Below are 17,965 nucleotides of genomic sequence, written 5' to 3'. Positions count from 1 at the left end.
GAAAGCATTTGAGAATTCATTTCACAAAAATGAATTCTCAAACACGAGCTACTTGATATAGACTTTTAAGATAAAAAAAAATGTTAAATGTACAGTGTTTGTCATTTTTATCAAATCATTAAATTCAAGTGTGTACCTAAGTTGCTAGCATTACTTAATTTTCATAAAAAAGAACTGATCTTTAAATAAAATAATACATATAGCATAATAAAAAAATAAAAAATTGAAATAAAGAACATAGATGAAAAATTGTATTGTTTAAATATTATTACATCATATGAGTAAACTATTATTCCTAGTGATAGTTTTTTTGTTACATACTTAAAAACTCAGGATTATCAGTCTGTGACAGTTTTGAACACTTTCCTTTCCACATCTACCATATATTAAATAGATTAAAAAAGTTATAATAAAAAAAAAAAGTCTATTCATCAAAACTTAATTGTTTAAGTTATAACACTGATTTGTAATGAGACACAAAGGTAGAAATTTGTCCCATGATTCTATAAATTGAAGTCGTGAAGATATCAGTTTTTCATTTGTAGAAAATAGAGATAAAAATTTGTCAGGTTCATTTTAAACACAGCAATGAATTATTAAAAATATTATTGCTGGACTTGGTGGCGTGAGTGGTAATGTCTTGGCCTTTCATCTGGTGGTCCTGGGTTCAAATCCTGGTCAGGATGGCATTTTACATATATGCTACAAAAATTACATTTCATATTTCTACGGTAAGCTTTGAGCTTCTTTAAAAAAAATCATAATTTTAACTGTAGAACTTAATAATAATAAAACATTATCTTAAAATAACTTTTAATTATGATTTATCATTTTAAATTGGCAAGGCACAGCTCCATCACTCATAAATTAAATTGGCCAATGCACTTCTAACATCTGAAGCTGAAACATTTTTTGTGTATTTATTAGTTTCATTTGCTGAAGTTAAATCAATTAAATGTACTTCTTAAATTTTGTCTAACCAGCATCTTAAACATATTACTCCATTTTCATAATCCTGTTCATGTGCACAGCCTTGATGAAGATGCATGGATGTCATTCAGAATTAGTTATGTAACATACAAGTAACTTTTATAATATAGTCAGTTTTTCATACATATAAATTTGAAGATGTATAAAATGTGTAAAGTTTTTTGGTGATTTTTTTTTATTTTTTGGACATTGGTATTTATTGTGGCATGGATAACGGACTTATGTACTAAATTTTGTGAATTTTGGTTGTGGATTGTTAAAGTTATTAACGTTTTTCTGAAAACTAACAATTTTGAGTTTAGTGAGTTATTTTTTTATCATTTCTCCGACCTTTGGGCCGTTGAAAGTGATCTGTGAGAGTGACATTCAATAATTGGTGTTTGAACTGAACCTATTACAGTCATAGAGTGAGGTAAGTACTTTTTGACTTATTTTTTATTATTTTAAGGTTATACTAATAACGTATTATAGAAAGAAAATTTCCTAAGTCGATCGACAGGCAAAAGCTTGCCGATGACGTAATAATTATTAACTGTAAACAAGGACTTAGTTTTTATTTCAACAAATTTATGACAGAATTTTTCTAAGTTATAGACCCACAATTATAAGGCCATTTCCTTTTTCCTTTATATCTTCAATACCAGATACAATATTTCCAAAATTCCAACGGATCTATCCGAAACAGAACTTTTCCCATCTTTTGACCCCCAAAACCCCCCCCCCCACCCATTTTTCCCAACCATGATACATTTTACCTAACCCCCCAAAATTTTTGGGGGCACCCGCCCGTGTGGGGGGTGTTGTTGGACGCGGAATTGACTCCTAAGTCCAGCGACACGACATGCGTCGATGTTGGTCCCTTCCTATTGAGGATACGACCTTACAAGGTGCCGGACCCTCAAGAGGGACTGGCTGAAGGAAAGAACATGTAACAAGGGAGTCTGAAGTAATGGATACTGGCACCGGCAGGACGATTACCACTCAGAATAAAAAGAATTGGAAAGGTGTTGAAGGCAGAGGGGCCAAAAGAGCTAGAGCTGGCTCATCGGAGGAGGAGGAGGCTCCTCTAACACTGAAAGAGGTAACGCATAAATTAGGCAATGTGTTAAGTCAAATGAGATAGAACTTCGGTAAAACAAGCATGACAGTAATGAAAGCCCATGAACGCGATCTGACTGAAATATATAAAAAGCTACTTAGGATAAACGAGGAATCGGTGGATACAGTTAATCAGAGTACACAGACTGAGGGGCTATCCAAAAATGAAATGTCGGACATCTTAGATACCGATTTGTCCGATGAACAGCTTATGGACAGATTGTCATCCAGGTGGTCCACCTGGGTGATGAATCGACTGACCCAGGTGTGCGCCTTGAGACCGGGGGATGACAGCTGTCATTTTATTGATCTAACTACGGTGAAATCCAATAGCCAATACGCTGGTGCGAGTCCTGGAGCAGTGGTGCTCCAAGATTCCACGATATTAGAAGAGGACAGAATCACTACAAGAGGCACAAGGTGTATAGTGTAGTACGACTCTAGTAAAGGCGATAGGACCATGGCGGTCTATGTTATCAAGGCGCTCAGAAAAACAGTTGGCAAGCTGGAATCCTCAGTATTCGTAATCCCTTCTGGTCCGACAGGCACATTAATTAAAAAAATTGTTATTTATTTAATGAGGAAAGGGAAAACTCTTCCCAGAATGGTTCTACCCAACTTGACAGAACAAATGAGAGCCAGATCAAGGTCGGCGTCCGCAAGAAGGGGTACACCGCCAGTTAATGATAGTATGACCATAGTAGTAAAAGCCCCAGGCAAGTCCTATGCGGACTTACTCAAGACTATGAAGGATAACGTCACTGCGGATGAGGCCGGTGATGTACTGTTGATAAGAAGAGGCAAGAACCAAGAAATGGAAGTGAGAGTTAAGGGGACCCAGCGGGCGGGGTAATTTTCCTCATTGCTGAAAGACAGAACGACGGACCTGCAAATAGACGTTAAAACCAGAGGAGACCGAAGAACTGTTGTGCATGTAAAAGACTTATTGGGTGATACATCGGAACAAGAGCTGAATGAGGCGATAGAGAGGGTGCTTGGCACTGATGAGAGCTGTAGGGTTACCTCAATTAGAGAAGCATATGGAGAGACAAAAAATGGCACGGTGGTTACCACCCACAGAGGTGCGATTAAACTGATAGCTTCAAGACTGAAAGTTGGTTGGATCAATTGTAGAGTTTATATAAGAACAGAAAACAAAAAATATTATAGATGTTGGGCGATAGGACACGGCAGAAGAGATTGCCGGGGCCCAGACAGGTCTAATCTTTGTTTCAATTGCGGTGGATCCGGACATATGATAAGGGATTGCCGTGAAGCCTCTAAGTGTCTGGACTGTAGAAGCCACACACATAGGACTGGTAGTGCGGTTTGTGATAAGACCCATGATTAAAGTATTGTTAATAAACAATAATAGAGTAGATTACCACATGATCTAACTGAAGTAATAGCCAATAGGGGAAACTATGACTTTGTGGTGGCTACTGAGCCAAATAGACTCTTAGTAGCCAGGAAACAATGGGTTACAGATAGAAATGGAGATGTGGCGATTAGGAGAACAACTGGTAACAAAGATTATAATCTTCATTCATGCGATGAGGGCATTATAGCTGTCGAGCTGGCCGAAATGATGATAGTCGGGGTATATATTAGCCCAAACATCACAATAGAGGATTTTCAATATAGAATGTACTGTTTACAACGGGTCGTCACTCAGTCACGTAAGTGAGTGCTAATCCTAGGGGATTTTAACAGCAAAACCATGTTAGCAGGCTCAGAATCCTCTAACGCAAGAGGTAGAATCATTGAGGAATTCTTGGAGACCACAGGATTTATATGCACAAATGACGGAACGCCCACTTACAGTGCCCGAGGACACGAATCTATTATAGACTTGGTGATAATCGATAAAAGAATTCATCCAAACACAGTTGAATGTTCGGTAATCAACGATGAAGCTGGAAGTGACCATAGAGCAGTCTCTATCATCATCAGAGATCAACATGCAAGATCATTACAATCACGCATAAGCCCTAGACTAACAAATAATCAAGTACAACGGGTAATAAGGAGATCAGCTAATAAAATGATGACAAGTACACTTATGGATCCTGATATATTTCAGGGCATAATTGTCTATGAAATATCTAAAATCCCCCAGTATACAACTAGATACCACCCGGTATACTGGTGGACTAACGAGATTGCAGAACAACGTGCCTTGACGCAAATTAGTAAGAGAAGAGCCCAAAGACTACGAGTGCGTACAGGAATGACAGAGGAAAGTAATCTTGCGTTAGAATGATACAGGACAGCCAGGAAAAACTCAACTACATGATCAAAATGTCTAAACGCAATAAGTGGCTAGAGTTGTGTGCAGAGCTGGATGCCGACCCGTGGGGGAAGGCATTCCAGATCATAATGAAACGGTTAGGTAGACATCTACCAGTCCTTAATACCGAAAAGGCTATACAACAAATGAGAGTCCTGTTTCCGAGACAAGAGAGGGATAACCATCAGACAATCATCTGCGAAAGGGCCAGATTCACCCAATTAGAAGTTATGAATGCAATAGAGAAACTAAAGAACAAAAAGAGTCCGGGGCTAGATGGAATACCAGCGGCGGTTATCAAGGGGCTGGCAAAGGTCGTACCATGGGAAGTTGTGGACGTAGCTAGTTATGGGCTACAGCATCGTACGTTCCCAAAATGTTGGAAGACTGCAAGGACAGTGTTTGTACCTAAGCCAGGGGTGAATAACGGACAGGAAAGTTTCCGGCCCATCAGTTTAATCAATAATATGGGCAAAGCAGTCGAACGTATGATAGCCACCAGACTGCAGGAAGAACTTTATGCGAAAAACTGTTTACATATCAGTATGGATTTAGAAAAGGTTTTTCCACAACAGATACACTAAGCAGAGTAACAAACTGGGCAAAATCAGTCAGAAGAGGCACGTGGAGAACAAGACCCCTTGTGATGAAGAACATCACCCCTAATGAGACAGTTAGATATCAAAAATGCTTTTGGGACGGTGCCATGGTCTGCTATAGTTGAAGCATTGATGAGAATGGAGATTACTAGCTATATAATAAATCAGATCAGACAATACCTGCACGAGAGGTATATTGAAGTCAATACAGTTGAAGTCTTGGTTTCCTATCGGATGTTCGGGGGTGTTCCATAGGGGTCCCCGTGCTCAGTCTCCTGCTTTGGAACATATTCTACAACCAAGTCTTTAGGTTACATTATCCAGAGGGTGTAACTATAGTCGGATATGCAGATGGCGTGGCAATCCTGGTAGAAGACGGGTATATAAACAATCTAGTGAATAAAGCCAATAGAGCCTTGATCCAGATTGATGAATGGTTAAGGGACAATCAGCTGCAGATATCTATGGCAAAATCCCAATGCATTATGTTCGGGCCGGAGAAGAATTAGGAATATCAATGTAGAAATAAGAGGAGAGCGTATACAAGAAGTTAATAACACGAAATACTTGGGGGTTGTGTTGGACAAAAGCCTCAGGTTTAGTGCACATGTAGAAATGATATGCAAAAGGATTGCTCCCACCACCAGAGCACTGAGGGGATTGTTCAATAACAATAACGCACCCAAAACGTCGGTCAGGAGGTTGATAACCTCTGCGGTAATGTCATCGATGCTGTATGCTGCCCCAATATGGGGGGAGGCAATAAACGTACAGAGGAACATGTGAAAACTAAGGAGTATACACTGTCTAGCACTAATAAAAACAGTAGTGGGGTATCGAACAATTTCATATGGGGCGTTGTGCGTTTTGGCGGAGGTGCCACCCATAGAATTATTAATTAAAAAGCGAAGACTGAGAATAGCAGGAATGCTAAATAGTGAGGTGGAAACCATCATTGTGAGTGAATGGCAGAACGAATGGGCTGGATCGCAAACGGGGACATGGACTAGACAATTGATACCTAATTTAGATAACTGGCTAAACAAGGAAAAAGGTAACATGAACTTTTACATGATGCAGATAATGACCGGTCACGGGTCCTTCGGCCAGTATCTATACAGATTTGGTAAGCATACAAGCTCTCAATGTATCTATTGCCAAGAGGTAGATACGGTGGAACACACGGTTTTCACGTACCAGAGATGGGAGAACTTAAGATACGAAATAATAATAAACAATTTACTGTGGAAAATCTAGTGAGTTGGCTAACTAGTAACAATAATAATTGGGATTGGTTCTCAAACTTCCCTGCAGTGGTTCTCAGAATGAAAGAAGACGCGAGGCGCCAAGGACTTTAGGCATGGTGTAGGGAAGGGAGGATAGTTCATCCTCGGAGGGCCCGTATGCTGAGGTGTGCGGGTTCCTGTGATGGGGATGGAACTCCTGGGGATACTGTAAGTGGGGGAAAATAAAAGAAAAGACCGGGTGTTGGCAATGGGGCTCTTCGTAGTTTCTGGGGTCGGCATCGTCTGTTAGAGGCAGGCATCATGACCGAGACCCGGTTCCTCGTGGAAGTGGGGAGGGATGGCATAGCCGGACCTTGCCTTCAAAATGGGGGATTAGAGGCAGGCACTGAAACGAAATAAAGATCCAAGACCGGGGAGTCTAACCTGCCGTGCCGGGTGTACAACCGGTGGGCGGGGGACGCCTCCTTAGAGTATATGGACACTCTCCCCCAACTGAGTATATTTAATTGGATATCCGGTTGGGGAGAGAAGGGGAAAAAAAAGGTACAAACTGAATTTGCTATTACTCTACATGAAGGACAGTATGCTGGGTTACTTGATCAAGGCATTTTTATATTAAATAATTCGCTTAGCTGTTTGATAAGCGTTCAAAAATATTCCAATCCTGTTATCTCATTTTTTCAAGATGTGTAATAGAGTTTCTCAATTAATCTGTTCAGAGAGTAAAAATTATTTTATGAGCTCTGTGAAAAGTGAATATTTTTTTATAAAAAGGTTAAAAATTAAGAGAAGTGGCCTTCAAACTTCATGCATGAAATTTGAAAGTCCAAATCACTGGATGAATTGGTTTCTTCTAATCTCTCTTTTTTGTATTAGTTACTTTAAACTGTTTCTGACAAAAGCAAAATACCTTCAAGTAAATACTTGTCTGTATACGAGGTGTGTGAGAAAAGTAATGTGACTGACTTTTACCAAAGTTTTCATTTTTTTCAAGCAACAATATTTCCCCTTCAAAGTAGTTCCCTTGGGCAGCTATACACCGGCCGAGTTGTTGTTCCCACCCCTGGTAGCAGCGCTGGAAGATTTCAACTGGTTGGTCACAGTCTTTTGAATGTTCTCCAGAGTTCCAAAATGATGTCCTATTAAGGTATGTTTCAATTTAGGGAAAAGGAAGAAGTCACAAGGACTCAAATCAGGTGAATAGAAGGGGGGTTGAGGAACTGTAGGAATGTAGTTTTAGTTCAAAATTCCTTGATGAAATGGCCGTATGACACGGGGCATTGTCATGATGAAGCATCCACTTGTTTGCAATGTCTGGTCTCACGTGAATCACTCTTTTCCTGAGCCTTTCAAGGACACCTTTGTAAAACACTTGGTTGAGAGTTTGTCCTGGAGGAACAAATTCTTTATGCTGATACCCCTTCTGTCAAATTTGATTTGCTCATTCTACATTTTTTCGGTTGAGAAGATGACGGGGTGTGCCACTCTTTGCTTTGCCGCTTTGTTTCAGGATCGTACTCAAATATCCAGGATTCATCACCTGTGATCACATGATTGAAGAATTCTTGGTCATTGTCAATCGCCTCAAGAAGATCGACGCACATGTTTCTTTGATTGTCCTTCTGTTCCGTTGTGAGGTTTTTCGGCACCAATTTTGCACAAACCTTTCACATGTCCAAATCATCTGTCAAAATTTGATGTATGGTGAAAGTGTTTAAATTTAACTGTTCACTCATCATCCTTATTATTAAACGACGGTCTGATCTCACAAGAACCCTCACACGCTCAATGTTTTTGTCAGATTTTTAAGTTGAAGGTCTCCCTGAGCGAGGTTGATCTTCAATGTGTTCTCGGCCTTCCAAAGAGTATTTGTGCCAGCGGAAAACTTGTGCTCTTGATAAGCAATGTTAGCCATCTGCCTTTTTCAACTTTTCAAAGGTCACACTCATGGATTCCCCAAGTTTAACACAAAACTGTATTGCACAATGTTGCTCTAAATTCCGATCCTCCATTTTCGTAACACAACTTCACTGATGGCACTGTCAAAAATATTGTGTTGGCTGAACGGAGTTGAAACTCGTACTGAGCATGTGGAAGGGATGAACAAACCAGTCTAGCACAGACCAGTAGACACAGCGTTGCCAGATCGCTCGCAGTGTTACCAATCTCATTACTTTTCTCACACTCCTCATATGTACACTTTGCAAGGGTTTTTTTACATTTTGACTGAGAATTCAAAACATTGAGGAAAAATATCTGGTGGAGCAGACCCTTTTATTTGCAGAAGAAAAATTTTCTCTTTGTTGTACTACAAAAAGGAAATAAAAATATAAATCCACTAATATGTATGAAATTTACTAACATGAGTTTATGATTCACCCAGGTCAGTGGTCATGCACTACCTACTTATAGTTATAAATATTATTCCCATAAATACACTAATACAACAGATCCCATAATTAAATTTAGAGTAAATTTCTAAAAAAGTTAAGTTTTTTAATAAATTTTATTAGCATACAGGAAGTATTTTTTTATAAATTTACAAGTAGACGTCACAGAACACCTCAACTATAAAAAATGCCCCAAAAAATATAATAAGTAGTGACTTCATTATTGGTTTGTTGAAAGACACTTTGAAAATATAAATTTCTTGGCTTATTACAGTTACCATCTTAGGCAAATTTATTTACCCATAACATTTTCTATTAAAATTAAGTATATGCAATGAAAGTATATGATGCAACCATTAATATATGAGGTAGTACCCCAAAAAACGAGAATCATTAATTTTTATTTTTTTTATTTAAAATAACATATTCATTCAAATCGCCTTCAAAATACTGTCCATTAGATGATATGGACTTGTCTCAATGGTTTTTTCACTGTTCAAAACATTTTTTATATTCTTCTGAACTAATGCTGTTAAGTGCTTCTAGTGATTTTTGTTCCAACCACTCATAGTTTAGGTTGTTTTTCTTAATATCTTATGCAATTGAGCTTCAGTACTTGGCAGATTGTAATGTTGGTTTACTATGGTGCCCTGAGGAGCAAATTTAAGGTGAAGGACTCTGATGTCAAATCAAAAAAAAACAAACTGTTATGGACTTTTTTTGATTTTTTTTGATTTGGACGATGAAGCTGTCTTCCACAGGTTGGACTGTTATTTTGTTTTAGGGTCATAGCCATAACATCAAGATTCTTCCCCTGTTGTGACTACAAAAAATTTGGATCAGTCTGTGCCCGATCTTTCAATTCCTGGCACAGTCTCAGACGGTTCTGCTTCTGGTCATTCGAAAGCTGTCATGGAACAAACTTTGTTTCAACGCATCTCACTTAAAATCTTCAGTTAGGATTCTTTGGCATAAACTCCATGAAATTCCAGCTATTCTCTCCAGTTCATCGATTTTTCTGTGATGATTAAATGTGATGGCATCCCACACTTTTTGAACATTTGCATCTGTTCTGGACATTGTGGGGTGACCCAAACAAGGTTTATCTTCAAAGTGACATTTGGCCACTTCTGAACTGGACAAACCACTCGTAAATTCATACCTTATTTTTCCTGTTTATTCTCCTGAACCACCATATGGTATTACTTTAGAGGATGAATGTAAAGTGTAATGTTGTACAGTCTCAGGTCTACCATTCCCGAGATTTGTGGTTAATTGAAACCCAACCACCAAAGAGCACCAGTATCCATGATTTAGTATTCAAATCCATATAAAAGTCACTGCCTTTACTAGGATTTGACCCTTAGAACTCTCAACTTCTAAATCAGTTGATTTGCAATGACAAATTCACCACTAGACCAACCTGTTGGGTTGTAGATTCTTACCTGGCTAACAGTTCCTTCCCGTTAGTTTTCCAAAGCATTGAAATTGTTTTTGCTGCTGTTTTCTTTTATAGGAAACAGAATTTGATGTTGTAGTGTTGCTCTTTAAAGTTTGTCATCATAAGATCCCCAAGAGTATTGGGAGGAGCTCAAGAAAACAATTACTCTGTCTGGTGTGATGGTTACTCATGAATGCTACCTGGTCCATCTTGGGAGGGAGGTTGTTTTGTAAACATACCCAGTGGAAGATGGGAACCCACTTGCCTAAAGAAAATAAGTTTTGTTTGTTTTTTTTATACCCACCATATACTTTAGTCTCATTTTTTTTTATGAAAGCGGGCATTAACAGATATGGTCATTGGCCATGTCTGACCAGGATTCGAACCTGGGACCTCCACACAAATTGCCAAGATGCTACCTACTCATCTGTGGAGATTGGCTCTTCAGGCTTTTTAAATTATTTCTCTCCAATTCACTTATTTCATATTGTCAGTTAGAGCAATATGCCTCCATTGATGATAAAAGTTGGATTACCAGTTTTCAATTTTTTTTGCCAAAAAATCTAATTTCCTCAAAACAAGAAAATTTAGTAATCTATAAATTAAAAATTAATTTTGAAAATTGGGATTTTTCTGCCACTAAAATTGTTTGTAGTAGTAAGTTATAAAGAAAGGTATTTAATAACTAATTATTAAATCTGTCTATGAAACAGAGTACAACGACTAATATTAGAAACAATGATTTTGTGTTATTTTAGAAAGGATTCTGCCGCTGTTACTTCATATTTTTAACGTTATTGTATTTCAAATGAAAATTCAGTTTTATTTAATACAGAGTGATTCAAAAAGGACTTTTAAAAAAGGACAAATTTAAAAGCATACAAAAATTTATTTAGATAACTTACAGGTTTGGTTGAGGTCTCATTTCATAGAAAAACATAAAGGTTTGACTCTTGTAGTTCATTAGTATTAAATTCGATCACCAGGGCTGCCACCAGTGTTGTTTTTTCCTGTTGCCTCCAGGAGTTACAGTTCAGGTATTATTTCAGAGGATAATATGTATGAGTGTAAATGAAGTGTATTCTTGTACAGTCTCATTTCAACCATTCCTGAGATGTGTGGTTAATTGAAACCCAACCACCAAAGAATGCTGGTATCCATGATCTAGTATTCAAATCCGTATAAAAGTAACTGCCTTTACTAGGACTTGAACGCTGGAACTCTCGACTTTCAAATCAGCTGATTTGGGTAGACGTGTTCCCCACTAGACCAACCTGGTGGGTTACCACCAGTGTTGTTGAAAATGGATACATTTAATGGTTCTGTATATGCTTGCTGTGTGTTTTGATTTCATGATTTGCAGTTAGCAATAGCAGTTCAAGTAATTTTTATCGAGAGTACGGTAGGGAGCTTCCTAGTAGATATATAATTTATTATTGGCACCAAACTTTCGTTGACACAGATTGTTCTGATAAACATAAACTCAACAGAATGTCCACTCATCCCTGAAGCTGCTGTGGAACAACTCAGAGAAAGCTTTGCATATAGTCCGAAGAAATCAACTCGATGTGTCGTGTAAGACTGGTATTCTACAAATGGCTGTTGCATATTATGTAGTTGTTTGCATTTGAAGCCATACAAACTAACTATGGTTCAGGACATTACAGATGACAATGTTGTCCGCGGCGGTAATACTGAAGTATTACCTGTAATACCAGAGGTAAACCAGAGGCCAAACAGGAAAAAGAAAGAAGAATATTTAGAAATCTATCGTATGATGGAATGCAATGCAACTACATTATGTACCAAGTGTACAGAATAATTATTCAGTTCTGAACAGACTCTCGTCGAGTAAAGTTCTATTGCAGTACTCTTCGATGTACTTCATCGTCTTACTTAATTTTTCATTAACATATATGCAAAATGATGTTCAAAGTTTATTATTTGGAGTTAATGTATACCAGTTATCATAATTGTATAAATAAAGTTCATGTTTGATTTATTAATAATTATTTATCTCTGATTGTAAAAAAAAAATTACTATAAATAAGAATTCAATCACAATAAAAAAAAATATCAGAAGTTATTAATGAAATAAAATTTTATGTAATTTCATTTTTTTTAAATGTGTATATGTAATTTAACAGTCGTACAAGGAAGTCATGTGATGTCCACATCATATTTTTTGTTTATCCCGAACAAACAAAAACCCCCTTTTTATTTATATGATAGTTAGTACAGATATAGATTGGGAAACTGAAATTTACATAAATTTTTCAATAATAATGCATTGTTTACATTGCTGTAGACTTAAAATATTTGTAATTACGTTATAATAACTGATAATGTGATAATCTGAGATTAATAACAGGCGTAAGTAATGATAAAGTTCTTATCGTGTGGTAGCTATTTTTGTAAGTGAAGTGTCATTTTTGTCCTCCCGGTAGATTGCATAAACGGTTGAAGGTTGTCATATATATGTGTTTGTGATTCACAAGCACCACATACATGCAGATTGTTTACTTCAGGCCCAGGCCTCAACGTAAAGTAGACAGAAAATAAACGATATTCGATTTCACGCCACACATTACGAAGAATATTCTGCCATGAACATTACAGGGGACTTTTCGGAAAAATTCGTACCATTCCATAACATGGCATGATGATGTAACCGATGAAAACTAATGCTCTCTAACAAAAAATTAACATGAATCAGGTTTCGCAAGGGGAAAATGAAAAAAACGGCCCGAGTGACTGGCGAAAATTGCGCAGTGCTCGCCGGTATTCACTTTAGAAAAAAGCAAGAGGAAGAGTTTACATAATCGATTAACCTATAAATTGAGACGTAGATAACGATTTCAAATTAGGTCACTGCAATAAGCGAAAAAATGAACCTGACGTTTGACTCGGCTTTTATTTTTTCTCAAAACACTTCAAATTTTGGGGAAAGAGAGCTGTAATGTTTTCCATAACGTATCCCCGAGATGGATGCTGTAAATTAATTTGTTATTATAAAATAATAAATTGTTATTTTGCAAAAAAAAACTTGAAATCTCCATAACTTTTAGGCATACAGACATTTCTGAGTCTGCTTGGGCTAAATCGAAAGAAGATACAGAATGTGACTTTTTTAAATCAAAAAAAATTATTTTCAGCTCATTTTTCTATTTTTTATTAATGTTTATAAAATTTTGCAGTATTCTACAATAGAATATTTCGGCGAAAAATACATGCATTCAAATGAAACCAAATGCATCTGAAAGTACTTTTTTTACTTTTAATTTAAGCCTTAAAAACTTTAATCGGTTCAGTAGTTGCATATATATATTTTCTTATTGAAAAATTCATATCTCCGAAGTTAATTATCATTAAGGTCTGAAATTTTGAGGGGTGATTAATAAGTGTTTAAACACTGACTGGATGTGTATTTCAACTCGCCGGGTTGGTCTAGTGGTCTACGCGTCTTCGCAAATACGCTGATTTCGAAGTCGAAAGTTCCAGCGTTCAAGTCCTAGTAAAGACAGTCACTTTTATATGTATTTGATTACTAGATTGTGATACCGTTGTTCTTTGGTGGTTGTTTACATACATCTCAGAAATAGTCAACCTGAGACTGTACAAGATTATACTCACACTCGGACATATCATCCTAATTCATCCTCTGAAGTAATACCTGATTGTGATTCCCGGAGGCCAAACAGGAAAAAGGAAGGATGTGTATTTCAGATTTTTTAGTGGGAAATTGCCCAATAAATAGCGATGACAAAACAGCGGACCGACCGCGTGATTGGATTTGCACTAGTACTGTAGCGCGTCGTCGTATGCTTCACGGTTGTCGACCGCCCGCAAATAAGCTTCAAACCATCATAGAAAATCAAGTTGAGTCGATCTTACAGGCTTCTCTGAAAAGTTTCACTTATTCGATCCACAACATCCATGGAGACGGGAGATCTGCCAGTTCCTTTTTTGTGTGCTACACTTACTGAATTCTTAAGCTGCTGTTACCAATGTTTAAGAGTCTTTATTTGGAGGATCATGCCATATTCTAAATGAAATTCTACGAACAATATTAACCGTTTTCAAAAACCATAGTATGCACATTGCTCAACTGACGCTTCCCCTGTCATTAATGGCGCCGGCATGTCACATTCAAGGTCATCAGTAACAAGTACCTGTATTAATGTTTGAAAAAAATCAACACTTACTACATTGCCTTGTTCATTTTTTTTATTAATCCATGAATAATTTATGGGATCTTTTCTGTTTTTCTCCCGCAATGGTTTTTTTTACGTTACGTATTAGTATTTCATCTATAAATGTATTTTGAGCTCTACAGGCTCAAAAATGGGTATTTTTTAGGAATCCGACAGACACTTTTTTCAGTTTTTCTTGCAAAACAGTGAATATTTGAAGATATTTGCAGAGAAATTATATGTACAATCTAATCTAACTTAACCTATGCTCGCCTCGCTCGCTAGTCAAGGTTAGCGAGTTCTTTAACTAAACGAAACGACATCTTCACAGCTCAGTAACCAGACACAGACTGATTACAGGCAGTGACACCATGCAATGTTGTACAAGTAACCAGATGTTTAAACATGAGCAATTACTAATACAGAATATTAAAATTGAAGGTTTCATTAATTTTTTAATGATTCTATTATCATTTTTATTTATTTGTTATTGGGACATTATCTAAACATTTCATTCGCAAAGGACTGCAAATTTCATATTAGTACCATATTCAATAGAAGTATTTTTTAAATATGATGATATTTATGCAAGTTGAATTTGATTGAAGAAATCAAGTACATTATTATTAAAGAATAATATGTTTTGTGATTTGTAATATTATTTATTTATTTGTCAGGTTTATACAAATATCTAGTCAGTTATTCTTATTAAGAATAATTTTGCAGGAGGTATTATTTACCTGTGTGCAGACATGCAGACCTGATTACATACTAATTGATACCACAAACTTACTTACATGTACTTAACTTAAAACTGAATGTTCACAATCAACTTTAACAAGTAATAAATATGTTAAAGTTGTGCATGGAATATATCAATCAATATTAGATTCCAGAAAATTACAATTTCCTTTTAGTTTCCTTTGCATGATATTCTTTATATAATTCAACTTATTATTTTTTCAGTCTATCTTTGAGCGAACAAGGGCAGGTGATTGGCTTACAATAGAGTTTATTGACGCCCTTTCGCAGGATTGTCGGAAAGGGAGGCTTTCCTTTAAATCTAGAAGGGCAGTTAACAATTATATCATTTGCAGATAATTTTTTTATAATAACATTTTATAAGTTTCTAGAAAAAAAATAAAAATTTTTATATTTGCTAACTATTGTTTTATTTGAATATAACAATTATTAACTTAAAAATCTCTATAAACCAATGGAAATGTTCTGAGGAAAGTAGATAGTTTAAATTATATTATTCAATAAAAATACTTGGAAAACAGGTTTTATTAATATAAATGATAAACCTATCAGAAGTCTAGAAGTCCTCTCTTCTTATCCCTTTCTCATTATCCTTTATTCATTCTTCTCTTCTGACTTCGCTTCTCTAAACTGTTGCAGTGGCTCCTGTTTCTATCAGGTGATTAATAATTCATTGTTGTTTTTAGTGCCTGTGTATATTCTTTGTATTTGTGGAGAATGCGCATCCAGTTAATGTGATCCAGTGGTTAGTATGGTCATTGTAGTTCTATTTGTATATTTCTGGTTTCTGTTTGTCAGTGTTCGTGTTTTTTTTTTAACTTTGTAATAGAGATTGTTATATATTTAATTTGCAGTTTAAAAGCAATTTAATAGCCTTTGTAATAGAGAATGTTGAATTTTACTAATTAAATCTAAGTCAAAGTATGTATTAAATGAACAAATACTACATATAAATACTTTTGACTAGTTAATGAAATTATATGCTTCACTTTATAGCAATTACCATTATTATACCCAATACTACTGCTAGACAGTTATATATTTAGATCATCCAGAAAAGTTTTTTGGGTAAACGATTAAAAACTGAGGTTTAATTGTTTTTAGTATTATTGAATGCAATACCCTTTCTAATCTAATATATAAATGTGAAAGTTTGTGGCGGGTTCTGTCTGTAACAGCATCATGAGCAAACCAACTGACAGATTGCTTTCAAATTTCCAGGATAGATTTGTTTTATCCCAGGGAATGGTTTAAACCAGGGGTGACCAAGTTTTCTTTATATAAAATCTACTTTTTATCGTAAAAGTGTGTCGCGATCGACTTGTCATAGGCGTAGTCTAAGGGTGAAGAAGGGGTGTGAAATGCTTACTATGTTTATACACTGTGTTTCAGTATAAGGTGCATTCCAGCGAGGTATGGGTAGATAAGTAAAATACATTATTTTTTAAATCACTTATTAAGTTTTCGAGAGATAGGCTCATGAAGAAAATAAATTTTCAGTCCCTACTTTTGATAGTAGCATTCCGTACATGCGGTACCTAAAAAATTCGATTTTCCGACTCTTTTCCAAGATAGATTTTTACTAACTTAAAATGGTATTTAATTTTTTTTATCAACTGCAATGTATAAGTTATACTATTTGTTCGTAAATATGAAAAAAATGTTATAAAAATGCGCAGTATGCTGATAATTTGATTTCAATATTTCACTTTCGCTTTTTTTTGGGCCAGGAGGAAAATTTATAATGAAAGAACAATATGACTTACTTTTTGCTAATCTATCAATAGCTCGCTGAATACACCTAGTACTGAAATACAGATATACGGTTATCTATCTACGTAAAACACAACAATAATTATTTAAAGGGCCAAAAAACTCATGTCCGAGGGAATTAAAAAAACATGGATAATTATTAACAATATTTATTAATTCACAGTAGCTACAGATAAAGACAGATTTAGAATTTACTTTGTTGCCTTAACATTAATGGGAAGACTGAGTTTGCATGTCTCTAACCAAGGAATCATAATTAGGTGTATATCCTGACAAAGATAATAATAATGAGTCTTCAGTGTGGGAATCAGTCAGGACAGAACGTTGTTTAGTCTTCGTTAACTTCAAGTATGAAAATGCCGATTCACATAGGTATGTAGATCCGAAACAAGAATAGATATATTCGCTACATTTTGTGATACTGGGATATTTTTCTCGGTTGACATATTCCCAAAAATCTTCTTCAAATTTTCTGGCTTGTAAGATTAAGTCAGTTTGTAAAATTATAATTTCATTTTCTAATGCCCTTTGATCCACATGAAATATGTCTGACATTTTTTTGCTAATGCGTTTCACACTTAAATCTTTTTTTGAATGGAAAAGATATAAATTCCACAATTTCTTTAATTTTTTCAAAATCCTGGAATCTTACCTCAAAATCTTCAATTACTTTTTGGATTTCCGCGACGTATTTGTCGATCTTATAATTAATATTTTTATGTTTTTGTAAGTCATCTGCCGTATTTGGAAAATGATTTAGATTTTGTTGCAGATCTTCTATTAGCAAAATAAATTTTGTTTTTTATGCGTCTATGCAGCTGATCATATCAATTACTGTTTTATTTTTACCTTGTAATTCTAAATTTAAATGACTTAATATTGAAGTAAAATCAGTAAAAAATGCCAAGTTTCATCATTTAAATTTTCACAGTTTCCATCTGTTCGTGAAGAAAATCTATAATTTCAGACAATAAATCACGAAATCGCTGCAGAAATTTACCCCTGCTTAGCCATCTGACATCGGTATGTAGTAATAATTCAGGCTGCCCTTTATCGAGCTGCAGTTGGAAGAGACGCCGTTTGAGGGAACTTCCTCGAATTGAATTAACAATTTTAAATGCTATGTCCATTACCTATTTTGTGTTTAGCCTCTTGCTAGCTAACACTTGCTGGTGAATTATG

General features: G+C 35.8%; 1 protein-coding gene across 1 annotated transcript in view; it reads left to right on the top strand.

Moving 5' to 3' along the window:
• Positions 1-303: 303 nt before the first annotated feature.
• LOC142319146 (BTB/POZ domain-containing protein 3-like) overlaps positions 304-17,965 on the top strand; it is a 60,768-nt gene continuing 43,106 nt past the window's right edge. The window contains exon 1 of the mRNA XM_075356129.1: positions 304-1,402. The gene's annotated coding sequence lies outside the window, so the exon portion shown is untranslated. The remainder of the gene's footprint in view (positions 1,403-17,965) is intronic.

This window comes from Lycorma delicatula, chromosome 1, assembly GCF_047948215.1.
Source record: "Lycorma delicatula isolate Av1 chromosome 1, ASM4794821v1, whole genome shotgun sequence".
Taxonomy (NCBI): domain Eukaryota; kingdom Metazoa; phylum Arthropoda; class Insecta; order Hemiptera; family Fulgoridae; genus Lycorma; species Lycorma delicatula.
Note: the sequence above shows the minus strand (reverse complement) of the source record. Positions and strands in the feature narration are given on the sequence as shown.